The following is an 18,267-nucleotide window of genomic DNA, read 5'->3' as shown; positions in this document are numbered from 1 at the left end:
TTAACAGCCTTTATGAAGTTCTGCCTCTGGATCAATCTCAGAATGTCAGAGCTGACCCACAAAAGCCAGGATTTAATTATTTGTGTTCTGTATTATAAAATGGACAAGTTCCCAACTATCAGTCTGTTTGCTTTTTCTACTTCCTTTTAACTGAATGTGATTTATAAAGCAGATCTTTAAAATATGTTCAACAGTTCTTATAATACTACAGTCAAGATGAATTACATACACAGTAAACTACATGTGAAAATTTGAGGTCCAGTTATGGTATGATGTCTAAACAAAAATATAGAAGTATCTCTGTCTCAGCATATTTGAACAGCTTTTAAGATAGCCAGATATGTTGTTCTAGAATTAACAGTTCACTTAGTAGTTGAAAACCATTTTGTAAATAAAGATATTTCTTCAGGCTGACAGTTGTTAGGGCATACTGTGCACAAGACTGAATTGATGTGAAAGAAATTAAATATCATTACTAATTATTTGTATTACAGTGGCACCTCTTCTGTTCTATATAGGTTCTTATACTGTCCTGATCATTGTAGTATCTGAATGCCTTCCAATGGTGTATTAAGCAATGTGACTGATGATTGATTTTTCTCTCGCAGCTAGGGGCCATATGGATTAGGACCCATTATTAGCTACTGTACAATCATGTAACAAAAATTCTGTCTCTGTCCCAGATATCTTATGGTGTAAGTAAATATCTCAAATATAGGAAATCTCTTCTTAAAAATTGAAGGGAAAACACCAACTCAACTTTAATCACCCAAGGGCTGAATCTTGAAAGATAAAAGCACGTGTTTGTGTAACCCACACACCTCCTGGGTGTGGTGTTCTGTCCCATGTAGTGGCACTGAGACCACTCAGAGAGAGAGATTAATGAGTCTGCTCCACAGCCTTAGCTAAGAGACAGATGGCTTTTAGCTCATGCAGTAGAGGTTCATGCATTTAGCTCCAGAGGTCCCATGTTTGATCCCAACCACCGATGACTGGGGTCTGTCAGTGTTACACTTGGTAGTCAGTATGAACCAGAATAGTCCTGCTGGGCATGCTATGTTTTGTAGGTTCTGCATGCTTTCCCTTCAGCTCTCCTTTTTCTCTGCAGCCAGTGCATAAGGCAAAGAGAAACACACACAGAGCCCCACTGAGCATGGGTGCAGGAGTCTGCCTGCCCAGTTCTCTTTGTATTATCAGGGCCTATGTAAAAGAGCTGCCAACATACCACTGAGCTCAGTGGGTGCTGGTCATGCTCTTTTGTAATGGGCAGCTACATCCTCTGGGATGTCTAGTTGAGGTCAGTGCTATGATTCCTCTGCACCTTGTGTTTAGGCCGTGCAAGCCCCTATTCAGGTGTGTAAATTCAGAGAAGGGCTCTGTGCTCCTTCTCCTCTCCTTTGAGCCACACAAGGCCAGCCAGTATATGGTCCTTGATTGTGATTTGGATTACAGGGATCCAAACTTGATAAATTGTTCCTCATTACATTTCATTCCATTTCTACCTACTGTTCTGCATTAAGTTATTGGATCCTGTTTACAGTTTATTCCATTTTATGGATGGTTACTGCAAGGACAGAAGGAAAAAAGAAGTAACTTGAAAATATCCTTCTTTAAGCTGCTGTAGTCATAAGATACTTACAAAATTCCCTAGATCTACACTCACACACAACAGCATATGCCCTAGATAACCTTTCTCATTCTATTAGTAATAGGTGGATTCATTACAGATAACCATGAACAGCACCAGTTGAGATCAATGGTATGTTGATAGCAGTTACTTACTTAGGCTCCAATCCTGCAAAAAGAACAAGTGGGCAAATTTCTGCACCAACACAGAGCCCCATTTATGTCAGTGGGGCTTCATGTGTGGTTCTCCTTGCAGGTTCAGGACTTTAGGGACTACAGCTTTTACAGCCTGGTCCAGTCCTGCTGTTGTGAGGGGATCCCACTGCTGAATCCCATAGGCTGCTAAGTTCCCTGGGTCTGAACAGTGACTAATCACTGTTCCTAGCTCTGGGTCATTGAGGTGCACCCCCTAAGGGCAGACCATGTCTCTGACACCCTTCTTGGCAGTGGGACCCCACAGTCAAGCTGCTTAGACCCTCAGCCCCTCTGAGGCCCCAAAGTTGTTTAGATACATTCATTCCAGAGGCCACCAGGATAGATGTGCTCTGGTTTCTCTAGTTACACCCTTTGAGGACCATGTGACAGTTAAAGCAAGAAACATAGGCTTTGCAAAGGAATTTCTTAAATACACATGCACTTTACCACAGCACAAAGAGAGCGACAGATCTATGCAAAACAAGAAACAGTCAAACACAGCCCTCTTCAGAATGAGCTCACCCATCCATTTGGGTTCAAGACCTGTCCCTCTTGCTAGTGCTGGTTGGCCCCTTGAACCCAGAATCCCTCTGCTTATAAACACAGTCGTGGTCATGAGTTCCAGTGTGAAACCCCATGTCCCAGTCACGCTTGTTTCCTACAGGGTGGTAACATGGATATAAGACTCATTAGCAAGTCAATAATCTTTGGTAGCTGTCTTGATTACTCTTGTCTGTGTTAGCACTTCACAAGGGGAGAAACTCCCCTCCCTTTGCAGGGCCTTACTATACATCACAAATAGGACAAAAGTCTGGTCAGATACAAAATGGGGTTTCTACTCTACAGTGCAGGTTACAATCACAAATGACACAAAACAGGTGCCATAGGTACTCCTGTTCTTTTTACAAAACAGAATGAAATTTGTGATTGACCCAGACATATTCCCCAAACTGTCCCAACAACAATCATATTCAGTGTTTTGTTTTCAGTGTCAGCCTCTGTCTGCTTTGCTGTTGGCTAGTTTTGAAAGCCAAAAATGAGCAATGAAAAGAAGACACTTATGGGACTATTAGTAACTTAAATCATTTTGAATCGGTGATAGCTGCGGTGATGATACAGTGCAAAATTCATCCTTGATGTACTGACGTTGACTTCAGTGATGTTACACTAGCAAATTTGGTCCATAGACTCCAGTTTTCAAAAGAGACCAAATTGTACTTGGAAATAGATTCATCATGTAAGTGCACAACCATGTGTCTTGCATGTCTCACTGCCAATCTTTGTATGCAAATGTGGGATTTGAAAATAGAGTTTATGACTGCTTTGATCATGGGGCCCAGAGTAGTTTTTGTGGACCTATCATGTTTGTTTGGTTTTTTTGCCCTTGAAGAAACTAGTGCAACTTTAGAATCAATTAAACAGCTTGTGTTAAGTACAACTCATTATGAATTTTTGGTTGGTTGATTTTGTAAATTAGACATCAATAGTAAAATTAAGCAACTGATGTTAATAAATGCATTTATGGTTACTAACGGGCAGTTAAGACAGGCTTTCTGTGGGTGCCTTATACCTTGAGTCATCTGCACAACAAATCTAAAGTCTCCGCAGGCCACATTCAATGAAATCCACTTGAGTTCACTGAAGCTTTTTGTTTCAGACAGTTTGGGGTTTCAAGAGAGTCACATGGTTCTTTTAGTCATAGACTGACCAGAAACAATCTTATCTGATAAGAAGATAGAGGATGGACACATACATCAGTGGTTTATGTGCTGCTCCTTAACCTTCCTACCACTCTGTATTGAATTAGTAAATTACCAGTGGTAAAATCCATATTTCTCACCACTTTCTCTGTCGCTGTCGTGGGAAAAAAATGAAACTTTTTTTTTAACAAATACCATTGCTAACATTTCTCAAAATTTAACAACTTTCAAAATGTCAGTAAAAATCACAAAGTGATGCAAAACTTTCTGTGATTCCTTTATTAACTTGCAAAATTAGTGGAATTGTCTAACAGGTATTATTTTAATTTATTTTAAATAAATACACAAGTCTTGTGGTGGGTAGATGTAACAGGGCATGATCCCCAGCTCCTGTTTTCTCCTACAAATTGCTCGGACACCCCCAGTTTGTAGGTATCACCATGCCGTCTATTTATAGTGCTACACTCCACAGTACTACCTTAAATACTAGTGCAACAATGTTATTTACAGTGTTATTCAGCCTCACAATCCCTTCTTCCACAGCAGTGGCAGTATGGGGAAAAAAATCTCTCCAAGGAGAGATCTTCCTTACTCGGGCACTGTTAACCTTTTTCTCTCTCCCTCTTTCTTCTGTCCTGTGTTCTTTTCTACTCTCCCTATTAATGGGCTAATTAGCTCTGTGGCTTTCCTCAGCCCAGTCTGATCTAGAAATTAGTCACTCCTTTCCTCACTCAGGCTCTCTTCAAGGGAACTAATTGGAGTTATAGGGACTAGCGTGCTGGTTCAGCTGCTGGTTCTCTGCACTCTATAACAGTAGAGCCAGACTTCTGAGATCTCAGAACTACGTCAGTATCCATTTCTAACTGCACTCATTCACTATATATTAGCCTTTTGGTTTTCCTACAATTGGTCTTATTTTATAAAATGGTGATGCAGCCACTAATAAAATTTTGCGCAGTAAGGGTGAATTGGTATTCAAAAAAATTAATGATCTTAGATACAAGGTCTGATTCCAATCTCTCACACACAATTATCTCCAGTAATTATTCCATACTGACATCAGAGTTAGAGCAGAATCATGCCCATGAACATATAAATGTACTGTAGAGTATGAATACATGAAAACAGCTACAATATTACAATAACTGAAGTCATGAAGTGCTGTTTTTTAAAAACTACCTGTTTTTGCCACTAGATAGCAGCATGTGTCTTCAATATTCAGATTACATTTCATGACCGCTAAACTCAAGATCTTATATCCTATATATTTGTATTTACTTAGATCTTTCCTGAAGTTTGCTGTAAGATTGGTGGAGAAAGCTATAGTATAGCATATGGTAAATATATAAAGCAGTTACGGGTGCCATTTACTAATTTTTGTTGAACACTTCGAGCTATAAAAAAAAAAATCTGCTCTTACAGAGGTGGAGAGCCGGAATAATACTATTCATTTGAATGGAGGTACTCCAGCTTTACACTGGCATGCTCAGGGCAGATTTTGGCCTTTGAGGATTTTAGAGACTAATTTTCTAAGCAGATGAGCAAAAACGAATGCAAGGAATGCAGTGAACTCATTCAGTACCCCTCGCACATTAAAGTGACAGCAAGGGTGCCTGCACTTGACTGTCGGATTTATTACTATAAAAAAAGAACATTTTTTTTTATAGAGACTGCTTCCATCAGCAGTATTGTAGTCTAAGGGTATACGAGCAGTGTGCTTTGGAATGATTCACTGCTAGTCCAGCAGGAAGAGTTGAATGTCTTGCTTTAATTGACGTATACAGTGCAACTCACACACTCAGCTCCTGCTAGAAGTATTTTGACATAAATCTTCCCTTATTTAACAAACATAGGAGCTAAAAATATACACTTAGGTAAGCGGTGAATGGGGCCTGCTTTTTTTTTCTTGCTCAAGAAATAAAATGTAAAGGCTTGTTAATGCAAAAATAAGGAGCTTTGCCTTGCAACACTATTTAAAAAATCTTCACTGATGTGATGCAGGCTTGATTCAAATATTGCACATACATAGTGGACAACATTAAAAAAAAAACAACCCAGAACAAAAAATGTGCCAGCAACCATTACGTAGGGACATCACCGAATAGATGGACAAACTTCTAGCAAGAGGAGTTTGGAAACTAGCATGGATCACAAACCTCCTTCACTGATGTGTGCCTGGATACCAAGAGGACTTGAAAACATTCAAATATCTCAATATTAGGATACATCTGAATATCTCAGGGTTTGTTTGTTTGTTGAGGGGTTTGGGAAGGTGAACATTGCCACAGGGAGCTGTGAGAATTCTGTCAATCATGGAAACTGGAAGTGCATCTGGGATGCTATGGTCATAGGCAAGACATCCTGGGGTCTACTGACCTGAATTTATTGGGCTAGTTTATTACTCACCAATGATCTGACCAGAAGTTAATTAGGTTCTTGTCCCAAATTCAGGCTATAGAATTAGAGAACACAAGGAGTTCAATGTCTTGTGCAGAATTTCGGGATGTGTGGCAAGGACGCTTATACTGAGGACAACACCAGAATTTCAAGATCCTTATTAAAATACATGGAAGACTAATCAAAGCTATAAACCACAGAGTCACAAAGAAGTAATACTGTCCTATGGTCCCAGGTGGTAACATCCCTTTTCTAACAGGCTACTTAAAGTAGCATACTAACACCCTTCCTTGGAGACCTGGTAATGAGAGACAGAGGACCAGCCTCGTCTCTCTCATGCCCAGTGAATTTGATGGTCCAGGCTTCTCAATCCAAGCTGGTAGAGATCAGATTTGAGTGTTGAGTAGCTAAACTACATTGCAGAAGCTGAGCTGATAGCTTAACACAGAGGTCGACAACCTTGGGCATGCGGCCCATCAGGGTCATCCTGGTGTGCCGTGAGGCATTTTGTTTATGGTGACTGGCTGCAGGCATGGCCCCTGCAGCTCCCAGTGGCCACCGTTCGCTGTTCCCAGTCACTGGGAGCTGTGGAAAGTGGCAGCCAGCACGTCTCCATTGAAACTTGTCTACTTGAGCTGGGCAGGAAATATTTTCCCCATCCTGTGAATTTTTGAGATTTTGAAAATGTTTCCCCTCCTGAATTGGAATGAAAAATCAAAATCTCAATATTTTTGGTGAACTGAAAATCCAGATTTTGTAGTTATTAATCAAAATGTATTTTATTTCAACCTTTTAAAAAACTATAACTACCATACATATTTAAACACAAAGTTATTCCAAACCAGAGAACCAGAATTTTTAATTTCAACATCAAAACTGTGTTTAAAAAAATTGAGTAGAGAAATATGTTGAAACTGGCCCTTTCCGACAAAAAAGTTTTGTTTTTGATTGAGCATTTTCTAATTTAAAAGCAGTTAATCCAAAAATTCCCAGCCACCTCTGCTGTTTACATCCACTGAGAATCTGGCCCATAATGGAGCTACGTGGACGTAAGTGCAATCAGAGTATGAAGAATAAGTCTCCATTTCTGATTTTATTAGTTCTCTTCACACAGTATTTACACACTCTGTAAGATGTTTTTCCTAATTTCCCTTATGGCCAGCCCTTATGGCCAGCTTCAGTGTGTGACGTGTTGTTCACAAGTCTACCATCTCACTGAATAGCTCTGAGGCATTCTCTTTTTGTACTCTTTGGAGTTTTATGTTCTTCTGTTATGTTCCCTCTTTATCTCCTATTTTTCTAATGAAAATAATCCTCATTTCCCTGTCCTTTTATCATACCTCCATTATGAAAAAAAAAAAGCCTATTCAACCCATCTAGGTCAGATGATCTACTTAATTTGTGTTGAAATAAATGAACAGATGGATATGGGCTTCATTCAGGCCGTTCTTTCATCTGGGAATATTGTTATGTACGGTGCATTTTTTGACCATTTTGTTACTATAGCTGGTTCAAAGAGGGTGAAAACCATGTAATGAGAAAATTTAAAATTGTTATCATTTTACAGGGTTTGAGAGCGGCTGATTTCTCATTTTGATTTGTTTTTCTGTTTTTAAAAATGTTCAAAAATTATAGGAAAATAATACAGAATTTCAGCCATGTTGAAAAGAAAAAAGAAGAAGGAAAAGGAAAAAACAATATATATTAATACAAAATTAAGTCAATAGATGTAGATAAATCTATTCTTTTTCCCAAGCATTTTGAAAACTCAGGCCCCCCTATACCAGGAAGAACCAACCTCTCTAGCAAAGAGAGAATCTCTGTTAAAAGTATGAGCAGCTCTGATTCTATTGACCTGAAGGTAGTTGCTCACACATACACACTAATCAGCAATTTAAAATATGCATATAATTTAGCCAGTCATAAGAAGCACAGTCGTAAATCTCTCTGAAGTATAAAGTCACTCATATATCCCAGATAATCCATTTTTCCTAAAAAAATGGAAGAATAGATAAATTATATCTTCACTGCTTTGAAATTTAGGGATCTCTGACTAGCCCTCTCCTTGTTTGCAGAGAGACAGAGGGGAGGACAGCTGACACTGCAGCAGTGGTTGCAGCTCCCTCAAACAGCAGTAGCCCTAACCAGGAGAGAGGAGAAAGGCAAACCTGTTGCCTTCCTATTCCAACCCAAAATCATCTGTGGCAGCATTGGAACCACCTGCCTACACACACACCAAAGAGGGGAGACAGCAGGAAGTCAGCAGGCTCCCTTCTCCCACAAAAAAATGAACCTGAAAGTGACTGGGGAGGAGAAACATCTCCCCACTCAGGAATGGCAAGGAGATATGGGAGGACTGAGAAGGAGCACTTGTGACCACCCTCACCCCCACCTCCTGAGGAAAGCAGCCAGGGAACTTGGGGGTGTGTGTGAAAATAATCATCCCTTCCGCTCACAAAAAAAATAACAGCTGAGCTGAGGCAGCACTCCAGGAAGCTCAGCAGGCCAGTAACTGGCCCCAGCCTTAAACCCAGACCTTCTCCTCTGCTTGCTGCTATAGAGACCAGGCCACTGAGGAGAAGTGCAGAGGAGAAATGATTTATGGAAACCCCATCGCAGGTCCTTTAGGGTGAGGAGAAGACTAACCAAGTCTCCCAGGATATCAGGGAGTTCTTCATCGAGTGATTGCTCATATCCATTCCAGATAGGTGTGTGCGCCACGCGTGCACGTTTGCCAGAAACTTTTTTACCCTAGCAACTCCAGTGGGCCGGCAGGTCGCCCCCTAGAGTGGCGCCACTATGGCACTTGATATATACCCCTGCCGGCCCGCCCGCTCCTCAGTTCCTTCTTACCGCTGTGTCGGTTGCTGGAACTGTGGAGTGCGGCTTGCTGTCCTCCACGTACCTAGCTCTCCTGTACACTGTTCGTAGTCGTAGTTGTAAATAGTTTTATAGACAGTTTAAAGTAGTATATTAGTTAGTTGTTTATTGTATATAGTTGTATAACTGGTTCGCGGGTGGGCCGTTGCCCTTCCCGGCGCCCGGCACCGGGCTCATGCCTGGTTCGCCAGGCTTCAAGCAGTGCTCGGCATGCAAGAAGCCGATGCCAACTAGCGATCCCCACGATGCGTGCCTCAAGTGCCTGGGGGAATCGCACATCAGTGAAAGTGTCGTATATGCAAGGCCTTTAAGCCTCGCACAAAGAAGGAGAGGGATCAAAGACTCTGCGCTCTCCTAATGGAAGCGGCACTGACTCCGGTACCGGCGGCGCAACCGGCCACTTCTACTCCGGCACCAGACCGCGCCGGCACCGGCAAGACTCCCCGGCATCGTCCATCCCCGGCACTGGGAGCAGATCCACGACCCTCGACGTCTGCAACACCATCTAGGCAGACTCGAGTGGAACGTCCAGCAACTACCTTGGCCGCGACACCACCTGCAGGGCTGCTGTCGACTCCGGGTCCGGAAGGTCCGTCGCGTCCAGCCCCTCCTAGCTCCCCCTTGAGATCAGGGATCGAGCTGTTAGTCCCATCTACACCGGAGACCTTTGCCTCGGCACAGGACTTGATAGCGCTCACGGAGCTATCGCAGCCTCAGACCACGGCACCCCCGGGACGGTAACCTCCAGAGGCAAACCGATGCTAAGAGCGCTGTCTCCGGAGTCCAGGCACCGATCTCCCCAGAGACGTGAACGCTCGCGCTCGGGGCGCCGCTTGCAGTCCCGGCACCGTTCTCCCCGGCGGTACCGGTCGCACTCGCGGCACCGATCAGCATCTGCACGGTCTTGGTCTGGCTCCTCTTACCACCGGCGCCGAGACTCTAGGAGCCGTTCACCTCAGCGTTCAGCTCCTTGGTCGACCTCCCGGCACCGAGCCGGTGGTAGGTCCTGATCCCGGTCAACCTCCCGGCACCGCGTCGATGGCAGGTCCCGGTCCCCACTGCCATCCCGGCACCGCGCTGAATGAAGATCGCGGTCCCGCTCTCGGCACCGACCTCGAGGCAGATCCCGATCCGGATCCCGGCACCGACTACCATGCCGTTCCCGGTCCCGATCCCGGCACCGGTACGGTTTGCGGTACTGATCCTCGGCACCGAGGAGATCATCGGCGTCGGCATATAGAGAGGTCTATCAAACTGGCTCAGCGCCTCCGTGGCCTTCAAGGGAACCATCCGTGTCCTCTCGGGCAGAGAGCGCCTACACGCTGGGCCAGGACAGACACTCGGCCCTGTTTCAGGACCCTCCGCCTCAGGAACGAGGGCCTCAACAGTGGGGGTTTTGGACCCCATGGGCGTACTGCCAAGCCCAGGGTCCGCAACATATCACTCCCCGCCCTGCGGCGGAACGCAGGCCATCAGAGCCAACGGTGTCTAGACCCCCTCCCTCCCCGGAAGCAGAAGACAGGTCCAGTCACCAGGACCCAGAGCTCCCTCCAGTGACGGAGGCGCAGCCCCAGACAGAACCCCCCGTGGACGCTCTGTTGCCAGAGGTTTCCTCGTCGTCTTCCCCAGATAAGGCAGTGGCGGGTACCTCGTCCTCCAGCCCTCCCCCTCTAGATCTTAGGGCACACCAGGACCTCCTCCGACGCGCGGCACAAAACCTGGACATTCAAGCAGAGGAGGTCTCTGAAATCGAGGACCCTGTGGTGAGCATCCTCTCCGCCAATGCGCCCACCAGAGTGGCCCTGCCTTTTATCAAGACTATTCAGGCCAACGCCGCTACTATCTGGCAGTCACCGGCCTCCATCCCTCCGGCCGCTCGAGGGGTGGAAAGGAAGTACATGGCCCCCTCAAAGGGCTATGAATACCTGCACGTTCACCCGACACCCTGCTCCCTTGTGGTCCAGTTGGTGAACGACAGGGAGCGCCACGGTCAAGAGGCCCCGGCACCCAAGTCTAAGGATGCGAGGCGGATGGACCTCCTGGGCCGCAAGGTCTATTCAGCGGGGGCGCTACAGCTCAGGGTCTTGAACCAGCAGGCCCTCCTTAGCCGCTACTCCTTTAACTCTTGGGTAGCGGCGGGAAAATTTGCAGAGCTGTTACTGCAGGACGCCCGTCAGGAGTTTACCACCATTCTGGATGAGGGCAAAAAGGTAGCGAGGACTTCGCTACAAGCCTCCTTAGATGCTGCGGACTCGGCCGCTCGGACCCTTGCCTCGGGGCTTACGATGCGCCGCATTTCCTGGCTTCAGGTCTCTGGCCTTCCGTCAGAGCTCCAGCATGCTATCCAGGACCTCCATTCCGAAGGCCAGGGCCTGTTTTCTGATAAGACAGACCCCAGACTAAAAGACCTTAAGGACAATAGGGTCATAATACGATCTTTGGGGATGCATACGCCTGTGACACAGCGCAGGCCATTCCGGCAGCAGAACCAACAACAGCAGCGTCGGCCCTATCCTCAGTTCTGTCCGCGGCAGGTCCTCACTAGGCGCCGCGGCAGGAACAACCGACGCAGACAGTCGGGTGGCCAAACGGGGCAAAACCAAGGCTCTGCCAAGGCCCCTCCTGGACCCAAGCCTTCATTTTGAAGGTGCGCCCGAGGGCGCAGTACCAGTTTCCCCTCCGGATCCTTTCCCGTAGTTTTCCAACCGTCTTTCATTTTTCCTCCCGGCGTGGACCCAAATAACATCGGACCGTTGGGTCTTGCGCACTGTGCAGGCCGGTTATCGCCTGCAGTTTTCATCGCCCCCCCCCCTCGCACCCACCACCCTCGTCCCTCTTCAGGGACCTCTCTCACGAGCAATTCCTCCATCACGAGGTGCAGATGCTCCTCGTCAAGGGAGCCATAGAGGAGGTTCCAGAGAGCGAGAAGGGCAAGGGGTTTTATTCCCGCTACTTTCTAATCCCCAAGTCCAAGGGGGGCCTCAGGCCTATCCTCGACCTGCGGGAACTCAACAAGTATATGGTAAAGTTGAAGTTCCGTATGGTATCCCTTGGAACCATCATCCCATCACTGGATCCCGGAGACTGGTAAGCCGCCCTCGACATGCAGGACGCTTACTTCCATATCGCCATATTCCCCCAGCACAGGCGTTTCCTCCGCTTTGTGGTCAACCGCCAACATTATCAATTTGCGGTCCTCTCGTTTGGCCTCTCTACAGCCCTGAGGATGTTCACGAAATGCATGGCAGTCATCGTCGCACACCTTCAGCGCGGCCGCATTCACGTGTTCCCCTACCTCGATGACTGGCTGATCCAGGGCACATCGGAGCTGCAGGTCCACGACCACGTCCGCAGGATCAGCAGCCTCTTTGCTGCCCTGGGCCTCGTGATCAACGTGGACAAGTCTACTCTGCTCCCCACGCAGAGGATAGAGTTCATCAGGGCCGTTCTGGATTCTACCCTAGCCAGGGCCTTGCTACCCTTGCCCAGGTTCCAGTCGCTGTCGGCCATCATTCTGCGCTTGCAGGCGGCCCCGCTGACCTCTCTAAGAACATGTCTGGCCCTCCTTGGACATATGGTGGCCTGTACATTCGTAACAGCGTATGCCCGACTCCGCATGAGGCCTCTTCAATCTTGGCTCATCGCGCAGTACCGGCCGGCCAGACATTCGTTGGACACAGTTGTCACCGTTCCCCAAAGGGTATTGGACTCCCTTTGGTGGTGGCTGGACCAGTCCGTAGTCTGTGCAGGGCTCCCGTTTTATCCGCTCCAGCCCTCGGCATCCCTGACTACGGACGCCTCAGATCTGGGCTGGGGGGCGCACTGCGGCGCCCGAAGAACTCAGGGCCTGTGGACCCTTCAGGAGCTGGACCTCCACATCAACATACGGGAGTTGAGAGCAGTCCATCTTGCTTGTCAAGCATTCGTCCATCACCTTCGAGGTCGTTGTGTCGCGGTGTTCACCAACAACACAACGACCATGTTCTACATCAACAAGCAGGGCAGCACCAGGTCCTCTCCCCTATGTCTCGAGGCGATGCGTCTCTGGGAGTTTTGTATAGCCCATGCCATTCACCTTTCTGCCTCCTATCTCCCGGGAGTACGAAACACTCTAGTGGATCGACTGAGCAGGTCCTTCCGCTTGCACGAGTGGTCCCTCCGCCCAGACGTCGCCCTCTCACTCTTCCACAGGTGGGGTCGTCCCCGGATGGACCTCTTCGCATCCAGGGAGAACAGGAAATGTCGAACATTCTGCTCCTTTCAGGGTCGGGAGCCCGGGTCTATAGCGGATGCCTTCCTGATCCCATGGGCATCCCACCTGTTTTACGCGTTCCCTCCCGTTCCGCTGATACACAAGGTCCTCCTCAAGGTGCACAGAGACAGAGCTCGTGTGATTCTGATAGCTCCAGCGTGGGCCAGACAACACTGGTACCCCATGTTGCTGGACCTCTCAGTAGCCAACCCAGTTGCCCTGCCCCTACATCCGGACCTGATCACCCAGGACCACGGCAGGCTCTGTCACCCGGACCTTCCGTCTCTGCACCTTACGGCATGGCTCCTGCGTGGTTGACAGGCTCCGAGTTACGCTGCTCTACCCCAGTTCGGGAGGTTCTCCTGGGCAGTAGAAAGCCTTCCACCAGGGCTACTTACTCGGCTAAGTGGAAGCGTTTCTCCTGTTGGTGTTCGGAGAAAGGTCTTCTCCCTATGGAGATTCCCATCACCACTATTCTGGACTACATCTGGTCCCTCAAGGCCCAGGGTCTGGCGTTGTCGTTCCTTCGGGTCCACCTAGCGGCTATCTCCACGTTTCATCCTGGAGGGGACGGACGTTCCGTCTTCTCCCACCCTATGGTGGCGAGATTCCTGAAGGGACTGGAACGTCTCTATCCACAGATCCACCCTCCTGCCCCTTCATGGGATCTCAGCCTGGTCCTAACTCGGCTCACGGGTCCTCCATTTGAGCCGTTAGCTACTTGCCCCCTGCTCTATCTCTCATGGAAGACCGCCTTCCTAGTGGCCATCACCTCAGCTAGACGGGTGTCAGAACTACGGGCCCTCACAGTAGATCCCCCGTATACGGTCTTCCATAAAGACAAGGTGCAGCTGAGACCACACCCTGCCTTTCTTCCCAAGGTGGTCTCAGCTTTCCACGTTAACCAGGAGATCTTCCCCCCCGTCTTTTTCCCAAAGCCCCATTCGTCCGGCAGGGAGCAACAGCTCCACTCGCTAGATGTCCGTCGGGCGCTAGCATTTTATGTGGACAGGACCAAACCATTCCGCAAGTCCCCCCAGTTATTCGTGGTGGTAGCGGACCGGGTCAAGGGGCTACCGATTTCTTCGCAGAGAATATCTTCCTGGGTTACCTCCTGTATCAGGACCTGTTATGACCTGGCCCACGTTCCGACGGGCCGTGTGACTGCTCACTCCACCAGAGCACAGGCGTCATCGCTGGCGTTCCTTGCCCGCTTGCCGATCCAAGAGATTAGTAGGGCGGCGACCTGGTCATCGGTCCACACATTCGCTTCCCATTACGCCCTGGTTCAGCAGTCCAGAAATGATGCGGCCTTTGGCTCTGCAGTGCTCCAGGCCATGACTTCTCACTCCAACCCCACCACCTAGGTAAGGCTTGGGATTCACCTACCTGGAATGGATATGAGCAATCACTCGAAGAAGAAAAGATGGTTACTCACCTTGTAACTGGTGTTCTTCGAGATGTGTTGCTCATACCCATTCCACACCCGCCCTCCTTCCCCACTGTCGGAGTAGCCGACAAGAAGGAACTGAGGAGCGGGCGGGCCGGCAGGGGTATATATCAAGTGCCATAGTGGCGCCATTCTAGGGGGCGACCTGCCGGCCCACTGGAGTTGCTAGGGTAAAAAAGTTTCCGCCAAACGTGCACGCGCAGCGCGCACCCTACCTGGAATGGATATGAGCAACACATCTCGAAGAACACCAGGTACAAGGTGAGTAACCATCTTTTTTGCAGACAAAAAACTCCCAACTTTTGATTTCATAATGTAACCCATGCCTGCTGACTGATCTACTGTACTTGAAAACATACACAAAACTTTGTAGCTTAAATACATCACACCTCTCTAGTACCTGAAATTGTTTGCTCTCAGGATGAAGAGAATCAGGCAGATCATTAAAGTTGAGAACCCAGTTCTACAAACACCACATAGAACAAAAAAGCAGAAAATTTGTTTGTACAGATCAGAGTTTGGTAAGTCTCGCCTGCAAACCTTGATGAACTGGGGAACCCTGCCACACCATATAGTTTTACATATGTTTCAGTACCTGCTTTTAGTAGATTGAGCATGGACATTTTCTGTTTTCCAAAGGTGGAATGAAGTTTTTCATATCCCTCACTTGTGAAGGAAGTTTGAAGTTGAGCTTAATCAACCAGCAACTTCTTTTTTAAAGTCCACTCAACCTGATCTCATTCAGCAAATTATCATCATAATTATGCTATCATCTGCAGTATGTCAGCTTCAAGGTTGATAGTAGTAGTGAGTTTGCAGAAGCTGCCTGTGACATCCTTTCTCAGTTAGGGAATTGTTCCATCAAGACATTAGGTTTGACTTCATCAGTGAAGCCAAGTTTTATTAATGTCTCTAAGGCTCGTTTTGCATCAGCGCTGACAGTAGTTTTTGTAAATTCCAAAGCATTATCATCCATCAAAACTGATGACACACCAATTGATGATCCGTTCTTGTTTCTAACAATAATGATACTCTAAAACTGCTAAAAATGAGCAGATGTCCTCGTGCGTCACCTGCTGGAATTATTTGTGCTGATGACCAGTGTCATGGTCTTAGGCAACTGGCTTGGAATTATTACAAAGTAAGTGATGAAAGGCTGCTGGCCCCCTTGTATGAGAAACATATTGACCTTGAATGTCTTTGCATAGATATTGTGAGTGAAAATCCAGGACAAATTGAATATCATACAGTTAAAAGCAAAGTTGCGATGCACTTCTTAAGCACTTCCCTAAAGTCAATTTTGTGATCTACTCCTTTTTATACAAGAGGAATTTGTTACATTTTTCAAAGAGAAAACTCCCATTACACACCTTTACTTGGTCATGCAGTAAGCAAAGCTATGCCAGGTCATACTGGAATGAACTGCCCCAGGTTGATCGAATTGGTGGTGTGTGCTAATGGACTTCAGCCACTGAACGATGAACTCATTTGCACTGCTGAATGCTGTAAGAACCTAACAGCCATGGGGCTTGGGGACTGTGAGGTTACCTGCAGAGATTTTATTAAGTTTGTAAAGATGCATGAAGCCAGGCTCCCCCTGCTTTCTATTATGGAGGAAGTATTAATTCCAGATAATTTTTACAATCTGGATCAAATTCATTCTGAAATCTCTAAACACCGTGGAAGAATGTGATTCCCTGTTATGAGGCTACCTGGTAAACTAGCTACAGAAAATATTAGTATGGTCAAAATTGGATCAAGGTGTTGCTTTTTATGCAAATAAGGACTTACAAAAATGAAGCATCAAAACCGCTTAAAATTTTCAATTTCCTAAGTTTAATGAACTGCATCGAAGCAAAAGCAAAGCGCTCAAGTGTGGCAATGCTAGATTAAATTAGAAAATAGAATATAGGATGTTTAACAGTGGACACTTTGAAAGGATGTCTGTGGGTTATAGGTGTTTCTTCCTCCAATTAAATTAAGCACTTTCATTTGGCTTCTGTTTAATTAAATTGTTACATTAAACACAGTTAGTACAAGGTTTTTCATGTGTTCTATACTGTTAGTCTCACTGGTGTGATTAAAGGGACTGTGAAGCTTGCCTGCTTCATGGGGAGTTAAATGACTCCTGGAACGTTCAGATAAATTGTATTATTTGCAATGTTACTTTCTCCAGTTGTTCACTAATAATATTTTTTGTTGAATACGTAGAACAAATAGTTTGAATCATAATAATAATGTGAAATAGTCATCATCATCATCATGTTTCCATTATGCCTCTGGCATTTAGGGCAGCGACAAAGTTCCTCCACGCCTGTCTGTTTCTGGCAAGTCTGTCAGTGGTTCTCCAACTGTGCCCCAGGTTTTTCAGCCCAGCATTCACAGCTCTTTGCCATGTTGTTTTTGGGTGGCCTTGTTTTCACTTGCCTTCAAGTGTCCATCTTAATGCTATTCTGGTGATCTTGGTTTGAGATTGTTCTGGGTCAAAAGATACAGAGGATTTTTCTGAGGCAGGTTGTATGCAATGAAGACAGTTTGGCCATGTCAGACTTTCTCATTCCCCAGTATTCTGCGCTATAAAGTACTGTTGAAAGTACGCAACTCTGATAAATCTTGAGTTTGGTTTTGATGTATTTTGATGATTTCCAGCAATCTGAAATCAGTGCAGCTAATTAAATCTATTTTCATGTGCTTGTACACGTATCTGAATATAGTGGCAAATTAAGGGTTTATGTCACAATAAACAAAAAGCTTTTGCTTTCACTTGCACTCTATGGTCCATTTTTACTCTATTAGTAAGTTATACCATAACGGCAGTGTTGTATATTTCATTGTTTTCTCTTCCTACGATAGAAGTATGCAGGTACTGTAGGGGGCAGGATGTGATTGGGGTGTACCACTTGGCTCCAATTATTTCCCTTCCTGGCACAAAATTAAAAGCTTAGCGCAACCCAAGGCTTTTCCAAAGCTAGGGGCCCAACTAGCTTCAGTCTTCCCTAAGAATTGTGGGATCCTCAGCTATGTCATGCAGAACTCTGCCCTAACCACTAAATCCTCCTATAGTGTATGTTGAGGGTAGTGAGCTGTTTTTGTTAAGTTAGCAAGACTTGCTACCTAAATGGGAGTGCTGCCTGAATAAGGACTGCAGGATTGACTTCTTGTTGCACATCAGCACTAAGGAATTCCTCGGGAGAAGGCAATCTTACTTCTAAGTGGAATGGGGTAAAGGTTGTTAGTGCAAAGTAGTACATGTATTTTTTTTTTGGTGACCTGCTTTGTACACTAATGTAAATTGTAATGCATTCATATAAAATGCATTTGCAATGCCTTTCATACCATTGTTGGTCTATCTACCTGCTAGTAGCAACAAATTACAGATTTTGTCATCAACATTTTTAGGGTTAGAAAATTTGCTTTTTTGAAATGTTTTTTGGTGGGGGGGGGTGGGTTATTTATTTATTTATTTATTTTGCTTTTCCTTTTTCTCAATCTCTTTCCTGTTTTTTCATAATCATCCTTTTTTACTCCTTTTCATTTTGCACCTATAAAGGGCGGGGGAGAAATGAAAGGGAGAAACAAGGGGCAGAAAAGGGTAGAAAACAAAAAAACTCAAGTATGTTCCCTATTTTCTAATTTCATTTAAAAAAAATGATTCAGGAGAAAAAAAAAACCTTTTTCCCCAATGAAAATCCCAATTTAGGAAAAACAGCCATTTTTCAATAGCAAAAAAATTGCAACCCACTCTAATGGAAATGCTACTCGGCTCT

The 18,267-nt window shown here is 46.0% G+C and overlaps 1 pseudogene; it reads left to right on the top strand.

Annotated features, from left to right (window-relative positions):
• The first annotated feature begins 14,921 nt into the window (after nucleotides 1-14,921).
• On the top strand, nucleotides 14,922-16,283 carry LOC115645266 (annotated as a pseudogene).
• The last annotated feature ends 1,984 nt before the right edge of the window (nucleotides 16,284-18,267 follow it).

Source organism: Gopherus evgoodei, chromosome 1 (genome assembly GCF_007399415.2).
Source record: "Gopherus evgoodei ecotype Sinaloan lineage chromosome 1, rGopEvg1_v1.p, whole genome shotgun sequence".
In the NCBI taxonomy this organism is placed as follows: Eukaryota; Metazoa; Chordata; order Testudines; family Testudinidae; genus Gopherus; species Gopherus evgoodei.
Note: the sequence above shows the minus strand (reverse complement) of the source record. Positions and strands in the feature narration are given on the sequence as shown.